The 20,308-nt window shown below is 41.5% G+C and overlaps 1 protein-coding gene and 1 long non-coding RNA gene across 3 annotated transcripts in view; one reads left to right on the top strand and one right to left on the bottom strand.

Moving 5' to 3' along the window:
* LOC111253729 (putative G protein-coupled receptor No9) overlaps nt 1-13,749 on the bottom strand; it is a 158,316-nt gene extending 144,567 nt beyond the window's left edge. Inside the window, exon 1 of one of the 2 annotated variants that reach the window (XM_086975880.1) lies at nt 13,615-13,749. The gene's annotated coding sequence lies outside the window, so the exon portion shown is untranslated. The remainder of the gene's footprint in view (nt 1-13,614) is intronic. The other variant, XM_086975879.1, reaches the window with a different exon arrangement.
* On the top strand, nt 13,671-17,796 carry LOC147754395 (uncharacterized). The gene is made up of 2 exons (XR_015317850.1): nt 13,671-13,804; nt 14,418-17,796. It is a non-coding gene; the product is annotated as an uncharacterized LOC147754395 (long non-coding RNA).
* The last annotated feature ends 2,512 nt before the right edge of the window (nt 17,797-20,308 follow it).

Consider the following 20,308-nt stretch of genomic DNA (forward strand, 5'->3'; position numbering starts at 1 on the left):
CGGCTCATCCCGACTTTTCACCCAACCACGCGTTAGAGCGATTCAGAACCAAAAGCTGCAAAGTTAGAAAAGTATATACCCACAGTAAGGCAGAAATAAAGACAAACCGATTGACTTAAGAAATGGCTGTTTTTGCTTGCATTTTTTGAAGGAACGATCTAGATCTATTTCAAAAGCAGGAAAAAGCGTAAGCAGTTTGATAGAGGCGCAATGGTGAAAAATGTTATTTTGCCTTTTTTTAGGGTGTAGCGATTGTAAGTCTTTTACATTGTTCCAAAGTTGTATTAGTTCACTTAGATCTATGAAAATGAGTTGTATTTGAATTAATAAATATCTGCGAATACGCCCTATTCTTTAATCTATTTTGTTGTGCCGTCTTCATACGTTCACACTAAGTACAGGTAAGCAAAGGCCGACAAAATCGTCTACGCTTAACAAAGAACCGCATGTGGTCACGTTTTCCAAGCGTATGTTCATCCTGGACACCCCTTGTCTGCTACCATCGACAAGCATAGATTAACAATTTTCCTGATATACTTGTTCCGATCAATCGGGGACGCTTTCGACGTATATGTTTAACATCCGTATCGTAAACTTACATGTGGGTTGTTTTAGGGGGAATATAAACTGCAGTAGGCTTTTTTTTTTTAATAATAGGAATAATGTTTTGCATAACTATTCTTAGCCAGTCCAGCAATGATAATTTAATTTTCCCTATTTTATTCTATACATTTACATACTGTGCAAGTAATACTCAACGTCCATTTGTTTGAAACACTCATCTATTCCAGGTTTTTCTCAAACGGCTTGCTTGTGAAGTTTGATTTTCATGAAATCCTACAGATTTGCATCGCAAGATTATTATCATTTGCTTTTGATTAGTTTTGTTGGAGAACGTAACTAGAGAATATGTATTTGAGCCTCGTCCCCTATCATATCTGCCTAGAGATGGCGCTGCAATGGCTGAGGGAGAAAAGTGGCTGCCCTACCCAAGCTTCATATTGCCTGGTTCGCCCTGATAGGCCTGCATTGACTTGCTACAGCATCGTTATGCTTGCATGGCGATTATTTAAACCTAAAACCTCAGCATTATAACTATAGAGGAAGGCAACTCTCAGAGCTGCGTCCACTAGCTAGAGAATATGCTATTTGAACGCTTTGTATGAAGTGATTATCTAAACATGCATATATATATATGACTTCTTTATGGATGAAATTCGTTTAGAACTTTTTTTAATTTTAAAATGCGATAAGAAATTGTCTGTCCCCCATGTATTGCTCAAAATTCAGGAGTGATAACCAGAAGTCCATCCAATAGGCTTGATATTTCTGGCAGTCAAGACCCTCGCATCCCAGAGGAATTGAGTTCGGGTTCATCAACTAGGCAAGCGAAAGGCAGAACCTTTCGAAGCATAAATTTAATATGATATTCTATAACACTTGAAACCACATCAGTGATGTTGTATCTATTACCATTTCGATATAGTGGATCTCAAAACGTTGTACAGCTATCATAGTATTTCACCCAGTCTAGAAAAATTCAACTATATATTCTCCATAAAAATGGCATAATAGTGTGCTCTAGGGGTATATACATATTCTATTCGTTCAGAGGGCGGCACCCCATCTATACCCAAAACAAGCGATAAGTTCTGCCAGCCGCTAATCGTCAGCCGCTCGTCTAGCTCGCGAATTTCGACTTCGCTTATTTCGACTTCCTGCTTGTTCTGCCCTGCCAGTAATACGATCGCCTTATCGTGATGGTGCACGGAAACAAGGCTGGTACGAGAAGTTTTCCCGCTTATCTCGTGGCCAAGGCGGTACGTCTCGAGTGGCGGGTGCCGTCAGACGGTATCGCCATTGGCACTGGCTCAGAGGCGATCCGCTTCAGGTAACTACAGCCAGTACCTTTCGGGGTCCACCTGTCACTCGGCCAGGTGTCAGAGATCTCGAACGAGCAGTAAAGCGAAACTCCTCATGCACCTTCGTGGTCTTCGTTGTCGTAAACTTACTTCAGTCTTTTTCATACCCTATCTCCTTTACATACGCGAGGCCGCCTGCCTAATGCTTTTCCTGCCGCGTGTATGGTGCTGCCTACAGTTGGCGAGAACGGCTGATGCATGTACAGCTTTGCAACGTAAACATATACGCATGAAGATATTGAATCCCACGTCAGACTGGAGCACCCACAATAAGTTACAACAAGATGTATTCACCGTGCGTGTTGTCTCTGGAATAGAGCCTAGCTTCGTTTTGCAGAAGGCGTCCAATTGATGCTGTGCAGCCTCAACATCAAACGTTCAGGTCGTTGAGGAAGCGAGGCCAGACAGTGGTAGACGTGGAGCTACTTGCGGTAACAACAGCAATACGGTCCGTAGTTGTCTTCGGTCCAAAAACATGTTGAAGGTGATAGTTGTACGTACAGGAACTGGTATACGATGTACATTCAAATTGCAACTAGATGAATTCTCCCTGGGTACTGAATTAAACACAAAAGAAAAATGAAATAAAAACATTCGCCACCGTATGTCGATAATTAGCTATGTACACGTATGTTAAACACAAGATAGCCGCTAAATTCGCAAGGCCTCGATAGACTGTGGCCCGTTTAAAGGAAAATAATCAAAAGGAATGTTGATGTTGCCTTAAAGTGATGATGAATTGTGAAAAGTAAATATCAGGCCTACAATCGACACAAGCTGCTTGTGGCGATGCTCGATACTTCGACGCGCATCTCTCGAACTAAGTCGAGTATAGAAGTTTCCGCTCTGAGTACATCAGATAAACTCCAAATTGAATCGTCATTTCCTTGGTATCACTTACTGAATATAGGTCTCTGAATACGTACGCGTATGCTAGAGGTCCGTCTATATTAGCCTGCATAACAGGCGATCGGATATCAAACACTGAGGAGGCTAGATATGCTGTTGTTTCTCGGCTTAGTTAACAACAAAAAAAACGACGGAAAGATATATATATAGCATACAGCAGGTGAGCATACTTATCTATAGTCAAGCTATAAGTTGGACTATTGCTTTGTTATTTACATTATAAGGATCTGCCTTATACTGGCGTGCCTGTCTTCGAGTCCGTCTGAGCCTACGGTGGACGTCTCAGCAGTTGAGATAGGTTGTAGGCCGGCGTCTTTAGCTTTTGGTTACGGTACGTGTATTGAAAAGGGACTTCGAAGTGAAAGAAGCGGATCAACAGATAACATTATGTATAATACATGGTCGGTCCCTCTATTTTAAACTGTCGACAATAATAAAAGGGGATGTTGATAATCCTACAGATCTCATGAAGACATATAATAATTTCATGTAGTGCTATCCAAACGACTGTCCAGTATAACTGGGTCTATTTTTCACAAACTGAGGATTTTCTAGGTTTCTTCCATAGGTGTCCTATGCGCATTCAGTGCCGCCTGTACAAAATGTAATTAGACTGGTCCAGTTATTATTTACCCATTCATATTGAATTTAATCCTTGGTAGCAAACAAAAGGTTGGTTATGTTTGTTGATTGCTGGGCATTTAGTTCAGCATGTAACATGCGCAGACTTCGCTATTGGAAGCCGACAGTCGGCCTTGCAAGCAACAGAACCCTCTACGAATGATTACTGATCTCTAATGCAGCTTTGTTTCGAGATGTCTGACATAAAACAGTGTATGCTTGAGGTTCTACAAGAAAGCCTTATGGAAAGTCATCAAAACATAAGTAATCCTCGGGCCATTTCTCTAGAAATGTACGATTCAACGTTAGTATGGATCGATATGCCGCAGCGAATTATGCCGACAGATTTTACGTTAAACACGAAGCGCAGACGTCAAGGTACAATAAATCCTTATTTTTATTGCGTGTCGAAATATCCAAGTTTTTTCATAGATATGCAAGTCTGAATTTAATATGATTCAAAGTCCAATTATATATACAACAAAAAAAGATAACGTTTTAACGAATAACGTGCGTCTAACCTATTAATAGCCTATACGGGATTTTCTAATTTTTACTACATAAACGCCGGGCAAAAGGCTATTTGTCTAGCATTACATAGATAGATAGACACGTAGATAGATATATATGCTTATTCCTCAGAAGAGATCTGCAGGCTAACGTCAGTGGTACTTGTTACCGGCTAAAACCATGCCTGCGACCTAAAAATCAACGCCTCCAGCCGAACTTTTTTCCAAGCAGCGGGAAAAATTACAAGAGAAAACTGAAGATCTGTAACTGACTAAGATCGCCATTAGTTACTGCCAGTAAATCTGATCAATGATCCTCCTTAATACGGCTATGTGAAGCAAACATGCCATCAATATCCTGAGTGGAATGTGATCAGTATAAAATCTGACGCAAATAGATATTTTGTTCTACGAAAGATTTCGAATTCAGCTGCTTAAAACAGGCGCTGAAGCAGGTGGCAATGGCCATAGGAGAGCCAGAATGAGAAAACGATGCTTTTTGTTTACTGACGAGTTTTTCTACCAGTGCTTTATCAGAAAGTTGATTCTGAATCGATCCGTCGAACATGGGTTGCTACTAGATTCAATCGCTGATTAGGTAAGAAAATCCCGGTATTCTTTACTATTTTTTGTAGAAGACAAAGATGCCCACTCTAGAGACCTGATCCGTTGCTCTTCATTGTAGATCACCACACAGAAAAGGTATCGTGGCATATTAGAGGAACTAGTTACACGGGGATGCTTATACTATGCCAGACAGACTCTCAACGTCATGGGTCTGAACTACGCAGTTTCACTGTGTAATTCATGACGTTTTCTCAAGGTCCGGCTATAGAATTTGTTTCAGGAAATCCTCGACTGTTAGGACGGGCGAACATTTTCATGACACGCTTTTGCCGTAATAATGTTAACTGCCGCTGTGCAGTACTGACGAAAGGGAAGAACAGAGAAAATATGTACTTATGATATGGATCTTGATATCATTAATGCCTCCATCTTGTCGGATATATCTGTCCTTTTCAAATGTACAGCGTTCTTAAAGGAACATGATGTCCTTTGACGTATGTAAGATCAGAGAAATTTACCCAAAAAGAAAGCCGCTGGTCCACAGGTAATGAGCTTATCAAACGTTTTGGTATCGTGCTAAGCGACACTATTTAATAAATGTTTAAATACTCGTACAGTCGCAGCCTAGTAAAGAGACATTACCTTATTAATGATCTCTAAAGAAAAGGATGGTACGATTGGGTAGTCCAATCGCAAGAAGTAGTAAAAAGCGTTTGTTAGATGCTGCCCTTCCGCCTGCGAGCTAAAAACTGGGCAGCTACTTAGAAAGCGTAAACTTTATCCCAACGGAGCACCATGGGTTCCAAGGGATTGTCATGATCGATGTCAAGAAAGCACTTGCCACACCGCTCATACGCGGTGTTTGTCAGGACGATCTTCGGGTCGGTACCCAAGAACAAGTTTTACTTACATTAGCCTACGTGAACGTCCCTATAAATGTACTAAACTTTTTTACTGCGATTCTAAGGAAACGCCGAATTGTCATTGACGACGGAACTGCACAGACAACTGGCCTAGCCTAGGCCTTCCTCACTCTTGCAAAATTCCTATTCTCCATCTTGCTCCCGTAGTCAAATATGAGGGTCGACGAAATCAATCGAAACGATCTTGTATAATAAGCAGGTCACAACAGGTTCCAAGTGCAGCATGCTTTAATTCGGCTGTACGTAGCAGTCAGATTTCGGGCTACCCATCACCCTGACGGAGATGAAGACGGAGGTGATGAAGTTTAGCAGGGCAAGCAAGATAACGTCTTGTGCCTTGTCATATCGCCTTTTACCTATATATACCAATTTCCAGATGGGGTTTCTTTCCTCCGCGGAGGGCCGAAGTTGCACTACATACGTCATCAAAAAAGGCAGTAAGGCAATGTTGGTCGCATGGGCAATCTAATTGCCTTATCTCTTGTCTGTCTCAACAGACTCAGCCTGTTCAACCTCCAGTTACAACGTACGGAATACGCATCATTTGAGAAGATCTTTCAGTCGGGAACCTCGCACAATTGAATCACATCAAAACCTCTTACCTCTGAATGACCTGCAGTCGTCTCGCGTATCTCCTAACGAACTCCCCACTGCTATCCGAAGCCTTGCAAGGCTGCTTCGAGCTCCCAGCAATGGGAGTCCTTAGGATAAACCTTAAAAGCTAGGAGCAAAAATTCACGATAACAATGGGAATTGCTTTGTTTCGGGTGCGATAAGGAATAACAAGTGGAAAAAGACAAACCAGTTAAATAGACGTCTCATCACTCGCTTTGTCGTGCTAGATTCGATTATACACTCAGCAGGAAACCACGTTTCTATAGCACTGCTGATACATGTAGGTGCTCCATATAGAATGCGGGAGAAATTATGATAGATATCAGACTACTCGTTCCCCCCTGGTCCTATATTTAGGTCAAATCTCTTAAATGTGTTTGATGAACCCAGTAAGATCTGTATAACACATATGACGCAAAGTGTTTTGAATGGCTCGATATTCCCTCTCCCTCCCTCTCTCTTATCTTAGTATATAATATTATTTTTACGAAATTTTACACTGTCACAAGAAAAGGCGGATAATTGGCAATAATAGTAATAATATTCATTATTACAACTAAGATAACTGGGCGATCGAAGAGCTAACTATCTTAGTAAGGGGATTTTCTACATAGAGTGCATGAGCTTCGCACAAAGGTAATTACCACAAATATACCTGCAAGCTGCATAAACTATATGTATATGAGTACATATGACGCGAGCTCTTATTTTAAGATTTTAAAATTATAATATAGTACTTACTATGAAAAACTGAATACAGCATAAATTTTAAATGACGTATCGGTCATAGCATTAACATACAATCTGATCATTATCTATACTGAACTATTACGTTCATTCGTATGTATACAACATACACATACAACAGAACCTCACACAAAGGTAGCAACACAAATTCAAAAAGGGATATTCCTCCAGAAAATAGGTTATGTCACACGGATTTGAAACGATTAGACGATGAAGGTTACAGAAGACCAAGTGAAATTAATAGTTGAGAGCTAGCTAGGACAGGGGTATTATGTCCTACAAGAAACAGGCGCCCAATCATATAAGACAAAAGAAATCCCCCAGTGCCATTTGTTGAATTTCGCATTAGGAATAGTTTTATAAAGGATTATCATTTTAGGTTCGTATGAAGGGTGGGTATTGGAACGCGTTACACTAACTAACGAATAGCGTGTTAGACATCTCCAAGCCAAGAAAATACATTCTAAAGCCCTTACTGACCCAATGCATAACTTAATTAAGTAAATTTTAATTGAGTTGACAATACTACGCGAGTGGCTTGGATACATTGAGCACAATTAACCTTAGATAATAATATTAGTATCTGTATAGAATAGCTTATTAAGGTAGAATCAAAGGACACCTTACCTAAAAACGTAGGATTTTAGATAAGAGAAAATTACAACCCGTATTATCCTGTACTATTATCAAAATATGTGTAATTCCATAAAATCTAGAAATGTAAAAATCCATTTGTTTATGATAGCTTTTTAGAGCATCCAGATCGGTTGGTACAGCCTTCCTTTATGAAACCTTAACAATCTTCACAGAAGTTAGCATGCACGCTTATCTTGCTGCGTGGATAGCTTGAAGATCACGCGATCTGACTGACCAATAGTTAACTGATTCTTCATCTCATAGTACGTAGCGGCCTGGTATAAGCAAAACGAAGATAGAACAGACTAACGGCCATACGTACTACGCTATTTGTCCGAGCGATAAAAAGTGTCATCGGAATAGATCGCGAAACTTTTTCTGACCCCCCCCCCCCTTCCCCCCAAGCACCGATGTATTCTCGCTTTTGGTCATGGGATGCTATTGTAGATTGACTTCCTACTCAATCGATTTGACGGTCTACGCACACGTGTTAGATAGACAGACTGCATAACTCGTTCGTTTTTTCAACGAAACATTCATGTCAATCGCCTAATATTCTTGTGGGTAATTACTTTTATTTTGTGTGTGTGTGTGTGTGTGTTGTTGTATAAGGACGCGGTGTTAACGGCCGGCAACTGAGCAACGATGCGCACCGTCGTTAGATAACTCCGCACGATTTGTCTTCCTTAGTTATCCACGGCAGGCAATGGCCACTTTTGGTATGGCCGCTCGAGACCAATGGCACAGGTACATGCAGAGATGTCAAGTGCAATAGTATATATGTCTTCAAAAAACAAAAACAAAATTTTGGCGGCCTCGTAAGGTCTAGCGGTAGGAAGCAAAGTCGTGTAAAGATATCTAGATTGCATTGGTTATTGTGTGTGGGCAGCTGACACGATGTTCGATCGTTTTAATAACAGCCTGACTAGCATACAATGAAGTCAATATCTGTAGAATATATATCTGTGAAGAAATACAAAATGGCACCTAAGATCCCTAAGTGTACTGCTGGAACTAGCTTCGCTTTTGGTTGTTAACAATATTTTATACCCATTTAAATAAACAGCCCAGATTGAGCCGAGATATTTGGTGTAACGGATATGCGCGCAGCAGGAACGATGCACAGTTCACCGATAATACAGGACACTAGCATTGGGCCACGCTAAATTCTCGGCACCACCCACACTCCTGGCAACATAATAAGATTTGGAGACTCGTGCGGTTGGCGACATCGACCCCGCCATTTTTCTGTGCACACGACCATTCCTGTACTTCCTCTACCATCTTTATGCCATAGCTAGGGGTGCCTTTCGATCTACAGCAGAACATCTGAAGGAGGAGTAGATCCGGCTCTGAAGAGCAATTGTTGTATTTTGTTGAAAAGCTTCCCTCGCCAGCTCTCTACGATAACGCCTGTTAATGGTTGGATAATTAACGCGGAGGCATCGAAGAATTCGTGGCATCCACCTTTCTAACTACCAGCACTCCTAGACACAGATCGTACGAAAGCCGGGAGCTATGGGAATTTGGGCTATACACGGGCGGTGAGGCTGCTCTTGCCACCTGCAGCCCAAACGTATACATATACACAGATTGTTTTCGTATTATGTAGCTTACCGTGATTTTATATGGCTTACGACTCTATAGCCTCATGCGCATTTGACAAGCTTCCCCCTCCAAAAGTACTAAAACTGAGCCATTTCCTTATCAAAATGATCGGTTTACTGTCTCTAGCCGAAATCGTTGTAAGCAATAATGTTCGTCTTATTTCTGATTGCTAGTTAACTGACCTGTTGCATTGGTAATGTGGTGGTCTAATTTTCATTCACTATGAATGGGGTCGTAGGTGTACCGCCATGTTCAATATTTCTCAAACGTAACTTGTAACAATTTTTTCATACACACGTAGTTCACACACGTTATTTAAATTATAGTTCACCTTTCATTTTCGATGAGATGATCATTTGCCTGAGTATTTGGAGCATTAACAGAAATGCTTGTCGCTGGTTCTGTTCTATTGGGGGCATTTCCATTCTTGATACCACCTTATGGCGCAGTTATATTGGAACAGCTTAAACACATCGTACCCGTAGTCGCAACTAACAGTATTCTATTAAGTGTATTAATTCTACAAAAATGTTAAATAATAAACATTAAATATATACATATGTATATATATATATATATATATATAATATTAAGTCTACTAAAACCACTATCCCAGCCTATCATCATTACAGCCGTCTCTGCCGCTATTTCGATTTCCGGTTGATGTCCGTTTTGTCAGTGCCGATAATGGTCGAAAAGCTCGTATCAGAATCGGGTAAAATTGACCACTGCGTCCAATGCTGCCCAAGATTACCCGCCACCCTGCCAATACAACAGCTAATCTCCCACTGTATTTGCAGTAGCTATCATTACCGTTATTAGAGTACAACGTTTTTGTGTACCAATTGATTTTATTTGAGATATTGTCCTTCTAGCCATCGTATGTCCTGTAGACTTTGCGTGCCCTTTGATTTGAAGTGCGCCTGAGATGGCTTATTTGAGCTGGCGCTTCTCTGACCCATTAAAGGTAATCGCATTATGATGATAATGATAACGATAATGACGCTGGTAATCATGACGAAGCGTTATTTCTCAATAGCTCTCATTTAGCTAAACTCACATTTAAGCCTGGCGGATTGTTCCAGTTTATTTTTCAGTTCTTTTTACTTCATTAAATACTGAGGTGCACATCAGAAAGAAATGCCCACAGGTTCTCTGTCTATGCCGGGCCCATCGTAAGGGTTATGCTAGCAGGTATAAGATAGTTGACTTCGTACGTTTAGATACGAAAAATTGAAACTCTGAGGGTTCGATACACGAAGCTGTCCGTTAAAAATAAATACAAAAAAAAATTCATTAGTTGTATAACAAGGACACAATTCTCTGTCTCGTTCCTCGGCTTCACTGCCCTTGTGCTAATACTGTTTACTTCTGCAGTGTTCTTCTAAGCACTCTAATATACTCTTCTATGCGAACAACTCGACCCTGGATTCGTTTTTGCTATTAGTACCTTTGCTTAGCGTGTGCCATGAACCTTGCTAAAGCGAAGTGGTAAAATCTTCTCGACGGAGAGCGCAACGCGCTGTACCTATGCGACCCCCAAAGGTCCTACACTTGGCCGTATTGCCAGCCAGCCTGGCAGCGACAACCAGAGGTACCAACTAGGTCCGGCCCATTCGATACCGCAGCTATCATATTTGGGTCAGTGAAAAAGGACAACAATGAGCAGCGGATGAAACAGTACTTGAATAACTAGTAAATTCCTTTATCTCCTCTGCGTTGGAACAACAGCATGATTTCAGGTAACCGCTTTCAGGTTACCTTTACCGTTGTCCTTTGGAAGTCGCAAAGTCAGCGGCGGCGGCGGCGACGACACTGGACAACGGGAAGGGCGGGACGTGTTGTATGATCCAGCCTCAAGCGACATGCCCTCGTACGAGGCGGCGCTTTGGTCTAATATCGTAAGAGCGGAAACAGTATCAACATCACGGCGAACGGCATTGCGGTTATGATGTTTAATATCTAATCAGTTACGCATAACTACGACAATAACGACAGCTGTTGAAAAACGCTTTAAAACAACCAAGCGAGATAATAGTAATACCAAAATACAAGAACAATAATACCGAGATCTAGTTAGTCAGGTGTCTTCGTTGTTGCTCGTCCTCTTTTACTGTGAGTCGCTACGACAGCGTAATGGCACCTTGCCGATCGTCTCAAAACCTCTCTGACAGGCCATTATACTTAGAATACAGTGAGAGAAGTAGTTCATCCGGCCTAAATGCAGCAAATGTAGAGAAAAGCAAGTTATTATTAAACTGCCTATCGTTTTTGGAACACACGCAGAACGACACGTCTGCTCAGCCATTGTTTTCGTGGTCTTGAACCTTCGTTGTCGTTATTACTATCTTTGTTACCGTTGACAGTTTTGGACCAGACGACATTCCTGTCACCGGATCTCCATGGTCGGGATACTGTCAACGGGATAAGAACGCTACCGGGAAAAACTTTCAAATAAGAAGGCGGTTGCCACCATGGACTTAAGCTGGCACGAACTTTCCTGAGTGAGGTACTGGTCAAACGGTATGGAAAGACTGGGCGTAAGGCGTGAAGTTGCGGACATGGGCAATCTAGTTATGAGCATTGCAACTGAGCGGGCACCTGAACCGATACTGGTTCTCCAGTCCAGCCAGTGACGAAATCAGTCTGGCCACTTACTCCTTCTATAAATCTTCAATGGTCTATAGTAACTGAATTAGTTTGGCATCGACACACACCCATAGCTGTGCCCAGTACCTTTCCTGGATTCTTATCGCTGAGTCGATACTGAGCATCAGCAGTCTCTTAGTTTCGCAAAAATCGATTTCAAATCGGTTGATGATACCCGACTGGATCAAGGCTGTACTGTAGTTAAAGGGAACCACTTCAATACTAACGTGTACAAAGACCCCTGCGCGCATTGACGTCTGGATGGTTTTCAAATCGGAACAGATTTATACGTTGCAACGGAGTCAAATCGATATGGCAGCTAAGCGAACAATCGCCTAGCGGATACATGTGGCTGGTAACCGCACACAACCTTGAAATACACGAAAGAGACAACAATCGAGGTGGGTACACGGCTGGTAACCGCACACAACCTTGAAATACACGAAAGAGACAACAATCGAGGTGGGTACACAAGTGGTTGGGATAGGCTTCTACTGAGGTCGACGGTACTAGTCGCAAAAGTAGTAGAACCTATTACCGTTGTGCTGGCCATAGTAAACGGAGGTTAAAGAAAGGTGGACCGACGACAAGCAAAATCAATTACGCTACTTTTGTCTGTCGATGCATATGTGCATTTGCACCCAATCCGTCAGAAGGAACACATTTCATTGTGTAGGATGCTACAGAGACGTGACCACCGCTGATCTCGGCGGACACGGAGTGTAGATGAGGGCTGCATTGGGCGCACGTCAATTCAACGAAGGGATGTGACGACGACAACGATTCTTATTTTTTCGGAGGAAGGTGACACGAGAAGGGGGTACTGTACAGGATGTCGAGGAAGCAGACATGTCCCCGAGCCTTACGCCGTTAGTGTGGACGGGATGTACGGGATTTATACCACATGAGCAATCAAGTGCTCTAGGCCAAGTGCGTCAGTTAAACGTGTATTCATTATACTTTTCGGATACCTGCGTTTTATCTCTTTTTCCACGCGAGCGTCTAGCGCTTCATCTATCCATAGTCGAGGAATGATATTGGTAGGCAATAATAGAGGAAACAAACGACAAGAACCTCGACAGTGTGTTCCTTAACCACTCGACGCTTATGAAGGGAACGTGTGAGTGTCGAATGGGTAGTCAGAATAAAAAAGCAGTGTAAAACACGCAAGAACTATTGGACGAAAATAGCGGATAGCAAGTCTAGCAGCTACGCGATAATGGTATCTCTTTTTTGTCGTGTGTCTATGTCCAATATAACAAATCCAACTAAGCCTATTAGTTCTCGTGATCTCCAGCGACAAATCTAGTCAATAAAGTCACCAAAATAAAATAATTCCTCAAATAGACCTTTCTAATGGAGCTGAATCAATAAAGCAATCATTATCATGTGCGACATTATTATTACTCAAGACATAAGGTTCCGACATTTTGGCTTTAATCGTTCAACGGACCCATATCCCAGCGAAATTGGTTTCACGAAGTATGAGGTAAAAAAAGAAGGTAGAGATAAAGTCTAACTTTGTCAGACTTGAACGGGTCATTTCTTGATTCATCTGTTTAATCTCTGGTCGTTCATTCATCTAAGTAAAACTCTTGCCCCCTACGGTGTTAATGTATGCGCTGGTTCGCCAGGCCAGCGACTACGCCTATCTATTGGTGCTGGTTGCGTATCCATAACACTAAACGTATGCCAGACGATGAATATTGTACACAAACAGACAGCCGACAGATCACAAGTTCTAAATGATCTCTGCTGAAACTAATCTATCAAATGCTTGTTGATTAGATGATCAAGCCGTTCTGTGGACATTATTCTGCAACACATTGATCATGTGGTGATGAAGTGAACGGCTACGATTGGAGTCAATATATGAATTGAAGATTCTACGCCTTAGAACCTACAAACCTGTTAGATCTTGGCTTCAATCCACAAGCGGCGTCGGTTCAATCTCGTCTTCTTGTGGGGTAGGTGTCTTGTGGTAGTATGAATCGACGTGTTTAGGGCTTTTACGACGAGTTGTACGTGCGTGAGGTGCGTGCCGTGAAAAGCTTTTGAGCACAACTGATACAAGCTGATGGCTCTCCTTCAAATCGAGGTCAGGCTCACTGTTCACACCTTGTCAGATCATATCGTACTACAACAGTAACAACAGTAGGTCAATGTCCCTAGTTAATAGCTTGTACGCCGATCTTTCCCATAAACGTCGCTTATGGGTTTCACTAACGAACACGCCTGTAATTTGTAGTGTAGTTAACACGACTTTTTAGTTATGGACGCTGCTCTTGTTAGCGTAAGTAACCTGGTATTATTATAGAAAACCAACCGTTTTCTATAGACCCTTTTTTCACGAGAGTATTCTTTTTTCGTTTAACGTTTGTGATCTTAGCGCTGTTTACTTAACATTAACGGCACTAACTTGTTGGTTAAATAAAAATGTCTGTGCTAGTTAAATTTCCTACCGAAAAGCAGAGCGGGTCGAGCCCTCATTAATGTTACGCCTGTTCTTGCTGTGATTCCGGGTTCGGTGTTTTGCTTTGCACTCAGCGGCAATTAACTACCGCATCTGTACAAATTATTAGCTTGTTCTATATGATAAAGTCAGGCACGGCGTATGTCTTTAGGCACACAATATATGGCCTAATCAAACAGTTGATTAAAATCAAACCTTAGTGGCGGAACTCTATTCTATTTAATCACTTTCACATCAGCATTTCGCGACACGTCACACTTCGACTTCACCCAGCTTCGTTTCGAATTCTCTCCTTTCTCACTGACCCCACGCGGAGTGAAGAGCGAGCCCTTATCACGGACGCCAGGAGTTCGACGGCTGCATCCACTGAAATGACGACGCCATCACCGCCAGTGGGCGACGGCCTGTTAAGGCATCCATATGTAATGAACGTTTAGAAATCTTACGAACTTTTCATGTTTTTGCTGCGTAATTGCGTCGCCGTAATCATCATCACCACCACCACCATCAAATCATGAGCATAATAACATCACTAATCGTTGTACAAGTTTTCCGCCATTAACACGGTAAACAATGATACGCAGCTCATGAGAGAGACGACATAGCTTTCCAGTCCCTTGGTTACAGTGCCGTCTGCCGTGTTATTCCGATTCCTTTTCCGCTTGCCTCGTTGTCTTCTGAGCAAAAATTGACCTTATTTTTTGTCTCTTTCGAACAGCGGCGTAACAAAATATCACTTGCCCATTTGTTTTTTACTATTTTACTGCAGCAGATACCAATATTTCGAGTTACTATGACTGCTATTTTTGTCTTCGTCGTTATGATTGCAGTCCTAGCTTTGTCGTGTGCTTAAGTGTACACCTTTCCTAAGCTCGTCCTTAAAAACTTTGCCACAATTTGTCGCTGTTGTTGCTTTTGTTGGTGTTGTTATGCAGTTACAGTAATCTCACTGTTTCATATAAGAACAGCACAACAAATTTATCTTGTCAATCAATCATTCATTAATCAATCAATTAAATCATACTAGAAAAACATCTCGCCGACCTTGTGACGCTATCTACTAGCAATTCACTCGCATATCGAAATCAGCTTGTTGTTGTAGTTCCGTCTACTGTTTTTTACCTTCTTAGCCTATAGAAAACTTTGCACGTTGCGAGTACGTCACATGGGTGCGCGACGTGCGTCCATCACAGGCCGGAGCCAGACTCACACTGGTAGGGACGATTTCTCACGATCACTGCTGACTCTCGGACGCACGCATAGATAGGCAGAAGGCACTAACGCTACACACAGACACACTGAGCATAGTCCAAACCAACCAAAAGACGTACACCTTACTTAGTCATCTGGACACAATCGGCGAGGCATCCGGCAGAGTGTCCGAGACCGGTGGAAAGGGCGGTGCGCGCGCAACCTTCGAATCACTATGTCGAGTCTGATCGCTCAGCCGGTCGCAAAGGAAAAAGGAGAACGAGATCGACGAACAGGGAAGGTCCTGTAGAGATGAAACACCTTTAACCGCAGCAGGCACGTAGCGGCGACGCAAAGAAACTCAATACACGCTGTACTATAGATAAAATTGTACGGAGGAAGCGCCCGACAACTGACGCGTGCTGACTCAAATATACTTCCCAAAGAAGTAGACGAACAAATCTCTATGGGTATAAATTAGACGAAGGTACATGTGCTTGTGCGTGGATTAATAGCGTGCTGTACAGATGAGCTACAATAGAGATGTTAACTAGGCGCAGTGGACTCTAAGCAAAGCTTTTATTTAAAGGAGTTTGATTGGTAATGTTGATTTGAGAGTGGATAAAAATGAACAGGAATCCTAGTCTATAGCTTCAAATGTACAAGCAACAAATCGAGTACGTTTAATCACCTCTCCGATCATGAAGGAAGCGATTGACTGGATTTCATACTAGGTGTTGAGGGTATGCATTTTCACAATGACGCATGAAAAGGAACCCTTTTAGGTTTAACGTTCCCAAAGTAACTACTTCACAGATCCTGATAAGATGTCGCTTTATATATTCGAATTCGGTGAGAACACTCAACACGGCTAATCCTACCCGGAATAAACAAGTGGTGTCCTACTGTTGTAATAGAAGGGATAGATCAAAAGAGAAAAGAATTGCAAGTACTCAAATAGCCATCTGTCTATCCACCCATCAGGCTGCTTTCGAATGAGGCGCTGAGTCATCTGCATGGCCAGATATTAGCGACGAAGGAACATGAGTTAAGTTAGAGAGGATCTAACAAGGTATACGGCATTCGTCAACTTTCCTTTTAAGTATGGTATAGTTCGATTGAATATTTAAATGTTTTCCTCATAACGCTCCTCAGTGGAACTATAGGAGAAAGAGTCTCGATGCGGAAAAGCTTTAACAGCAACCAGCGAATAGCACTCACTGTAACTTCAAACGATCTGTGTCACTTCAACCACAATTAGAACCACAACTATAATAGAGAAAGTCATCTTTTTTACAACCTTGTTTTAGAAACCTTAAAATAGGCTCTGCGTATTTTATATTCTATTTAATAAAATATTCTCGAATAAGAAATATATAACGATATACGAAATAGAGCAACCGTTTTTTGTAAATCTGAAAAAGGTTACTTGACGAAAATATACCGTATATATATATTTATGCGATATATATGCAGGGTAAACTAAAAATCATTCAAAAATTTCTTCAGCACTTCAGAAGACTTGTTCCAAGTCTCAACGCAAACACCAGCTGTAAAGAGATTTTTGAATAATTCCGCGTAATTGTATAGATGTGAGAGTCGAGGCAAAGTTCTATTGAATCTGACGAAGATCACTTAACGATCTCTGGTACGCATAACTCTTAATAGTCTTAGTATGCATAGAGACTATATGACGACTTTCCCTGGAAGAATTTTCCCTGGGACTTACGCAGCCCAGTTTTATCTATCCTCCCGTACTAGCTCCCGTACAGCACTTTCGTTAAGTCTATACGTTTAAATATAGATGTTGCAGACGCTTTCGCTTCTTCGAAGCTCTCGATAATCGGAACCAAGCGGTGTTATTTGTTTCAAAATGGGTAATCTGTTACGGATCAACTTTCCTTCTATACCGAAGCTGATCCAAGGGTTTTGTAAGCATGTCAAATATCCCCTTGCCATGCAGGTGATAAAAGGTGGAATTAATTTTAGACTAAAGCGTAGTAAAACGTCGAACTGGAAGGAATCAGCAAGGAACAAACTTCAATTATGTGTTTGCTGGATCAACAAAACGTTGCTAGAATTCAGGGGCCATATTATGTGCAACAAAGGAAAAAAATATTCTGTATAGACTGAAAGAATTTCATATGTATAAAACCATACGTCTTCGAGGTACCAGACGTGTTATTACTAAACGCAGCAAAATGGCGAGGATTACGGTTATATAGTTACAAATGAGAATACCACCCTCTTTCTCTCGTACTTTTGGTGAATGTCTATTCAGGAGACTTCACGGCGCTTTTGACGACCAAGTCTTTGCAATAAAGGGTCAAGGCAAAGATACCACATATTATTTTTTCGAGCCTTAAAATGAACGTTCCTGTAACTGCAAGGCGAATTGATTGCCCAATAGATAGTCAGAAACCATATTTGCCGCGAGTCATCATTTATGTTAAAAAAAGAACGCTTGTACGGGTAATGCATGATAGAAGCAGTGGTGTGTGTATATATATTCTAGGTAGACGTGGTGCAGGTGAGGTCACGAAGGGTTGTTTAGCATCAAATGAAAAACAGTTAGTCGACCGCGATGGTACAGTGGTAACATATTTCCCAACTAAACATCGAAACATGTGAGGTGGTCTGGGATCAAAATGAGATATAGACACAGCATTTGTTCGTGCTAGAAGGAACTAGCCGTCTGGAGCAACGTGTAACTGAGGACGCACTGGTCGCAAAGCTCGACGCCGGTTGCGGAGTGGCATAGCGCGTCGGGCCGACTTTCGAAATGGGAGAAATGAAATGGAAGTGACAAAAACGCTGCTGAAGAAAGTACGGAAAAGTTCGAAGCTCCCTTCACTAATTTTTTGGAGCAATATATTATAATTATTGCTCGATCGATTTTTTCGTTGAATCCCGTGGTTTGCGCAGCGTCTTACAAATGAACTCTGCAGTTAAAATCCGTCATCCCGGAATCGCGCCTTTGAGACACTTCGAGACTGGGGTGTCCATGACTTGTCGGCGGTGACATGACTTTAGCTACATGAGCGTGATGCGAAGCTCGGCTGTTTGAGAGGTTCCCACAACCCCTACCGCCCACTATTTGAAGTACTCGTAGAAAACGTGAGATAAAAGACTTCCATACCCCAGATAAAACGCCTCATAATGGACTACGTGTTAGAGCCACCGAATGCATATGGGACCATTCTGCACGCCGGTCTAATATAGGGCTGAAGTTTTCTAATACTCATATATATATATATATATATATATATATATATATATATATATATATATATATATATGTATATGGAGTAAGAGCGCGTGTATATAAAAGGTAAATGCAAATAAATGAATACAGTTATGGCTAAACACTCGTCAAGATCGAGCTTTCTATGATTTACACGTCACATTTAGATGGACAGGGTGTTCATGTATATTCTTATATCATTATACTAAGACAGTTCAGACTTATTACAACTTAATATGGCAGTACGTATATTTATACTTATCTATTCCTCATATTATGGATTCGGGAGAATATTACCAGGGCTACCGTGTGTATAAAATCAGTGTCTAATCCTAGGATAGGGGCGTTAGTGATGTTAAAAATGAACAGGAATAGCCGATTCGTATAACTCATCTATTTATGATGAGTGGTCAATCAATTAGAATTACTCAACCTGTAACGTACCCGCCAATGCTTCTTTCCCAGGGGAGTACAGGAGGCTCATATATTTTGTACAATCTTCCAAGCATTTCATAAAATGACGCAAAAAAAATTAATGAAAAACGCATTTACTTCGTTTCCATACGGTTCATAAACTACTATGGTGCATTGACATACAAAGAGATTCAACATCATCAGCTTTTTGCATGCTGAGCTGACGCTTTTTTTTTTTATCCTTTGTTGCTTTTATATTGAGTTTCTTAACACTCTATAATATGTCGGTATCTAATTTTATGACACTTAGAAATATATTATTTTTTGCAGGGTAGTAAGCTACATACATTTAACCTATGGTGTGTCCCTATTTACCTTTTGAACACGGTCTGCCAGAATAGAAGATACTCACTGAAAGGATATCGAAACGGAGAGCTAAAGGGTTTTGGCCTGTTAGAAAAAAGTTGTCGTATTATTAGTCACATAATTTTATCATATTTATTATTCTACCTCAAGTACAGTCACACGTACTGCCGAGAAAAGCTCTCATAATAGACAGAAATATCACTTAGTTTCCGAAAAATGTTAGCCGACAGGTGCCCATTATGTAAACGATTGAAGGTATCGTAAAGGTATCAAGGCGTTATACTGGGCCTTACAGCAACGACTGAAAAGGCTCGGAAGCGTAACTGACATCTTGAAACAATGTCGAATAGGTAGATAAAGCGTAGCCTTCTTTTCATGTCTATCTCTACACATAGCCATAGAGCTCTTCTGTCTATAGCACATACGAAGCAAATGGCGAAAAAGTTTGTCAGCCACATTACGCGATCGTCGAACGCTACCTCTAAGGGCCAAACGACAGATACTGGTGAAAATAAACTCTTTGTAAATACCCTCTGCTGTTTTCTACGTTTCGTTTGGAAGAAACATTTTGATTTCACCTTCCTGTGCCTCTTTGATCCTCGCTTGAGCGCATTTTTCCTTTGTCCTGCCGTATCAACTCCGTAAGGCGTGAGAAATATGCGCTTCTTTCTTCATGTCGCTGACGCCCGAGACGAACTCTGGCGATATTTCAGACTATACACGCTTGCTGGGGTTACTGGGATATGAACGACTAACCGAAAATTCTCGAAAGTAAAACTCCATGCACCCGGACGAATATATTCAAAAGCACTGAAAGACGAGATCACAGTAGAAGAGGCGGGTACGGACAAAACGACCTAACGGCTCTCAATTCAAAGTCCGCCCCTTTGGTGTTAGCCCCATCCCTGGAGGTC

This window comes from Varroa destructor, unplaced genomic scaffold (assembly GCF_002443255.2).
Source record: "Varroa destructor unplaced genomic scaffold, Vdes_3.0 BEIS01000007.1, whole genome shotgun sequence".
Taxonomy (NCBI): Eukaryota; Metazoa; Arthropoda; class Arachnida; order Mesostigmata; family Varroidae; genus Varroa; species Varroa destructor.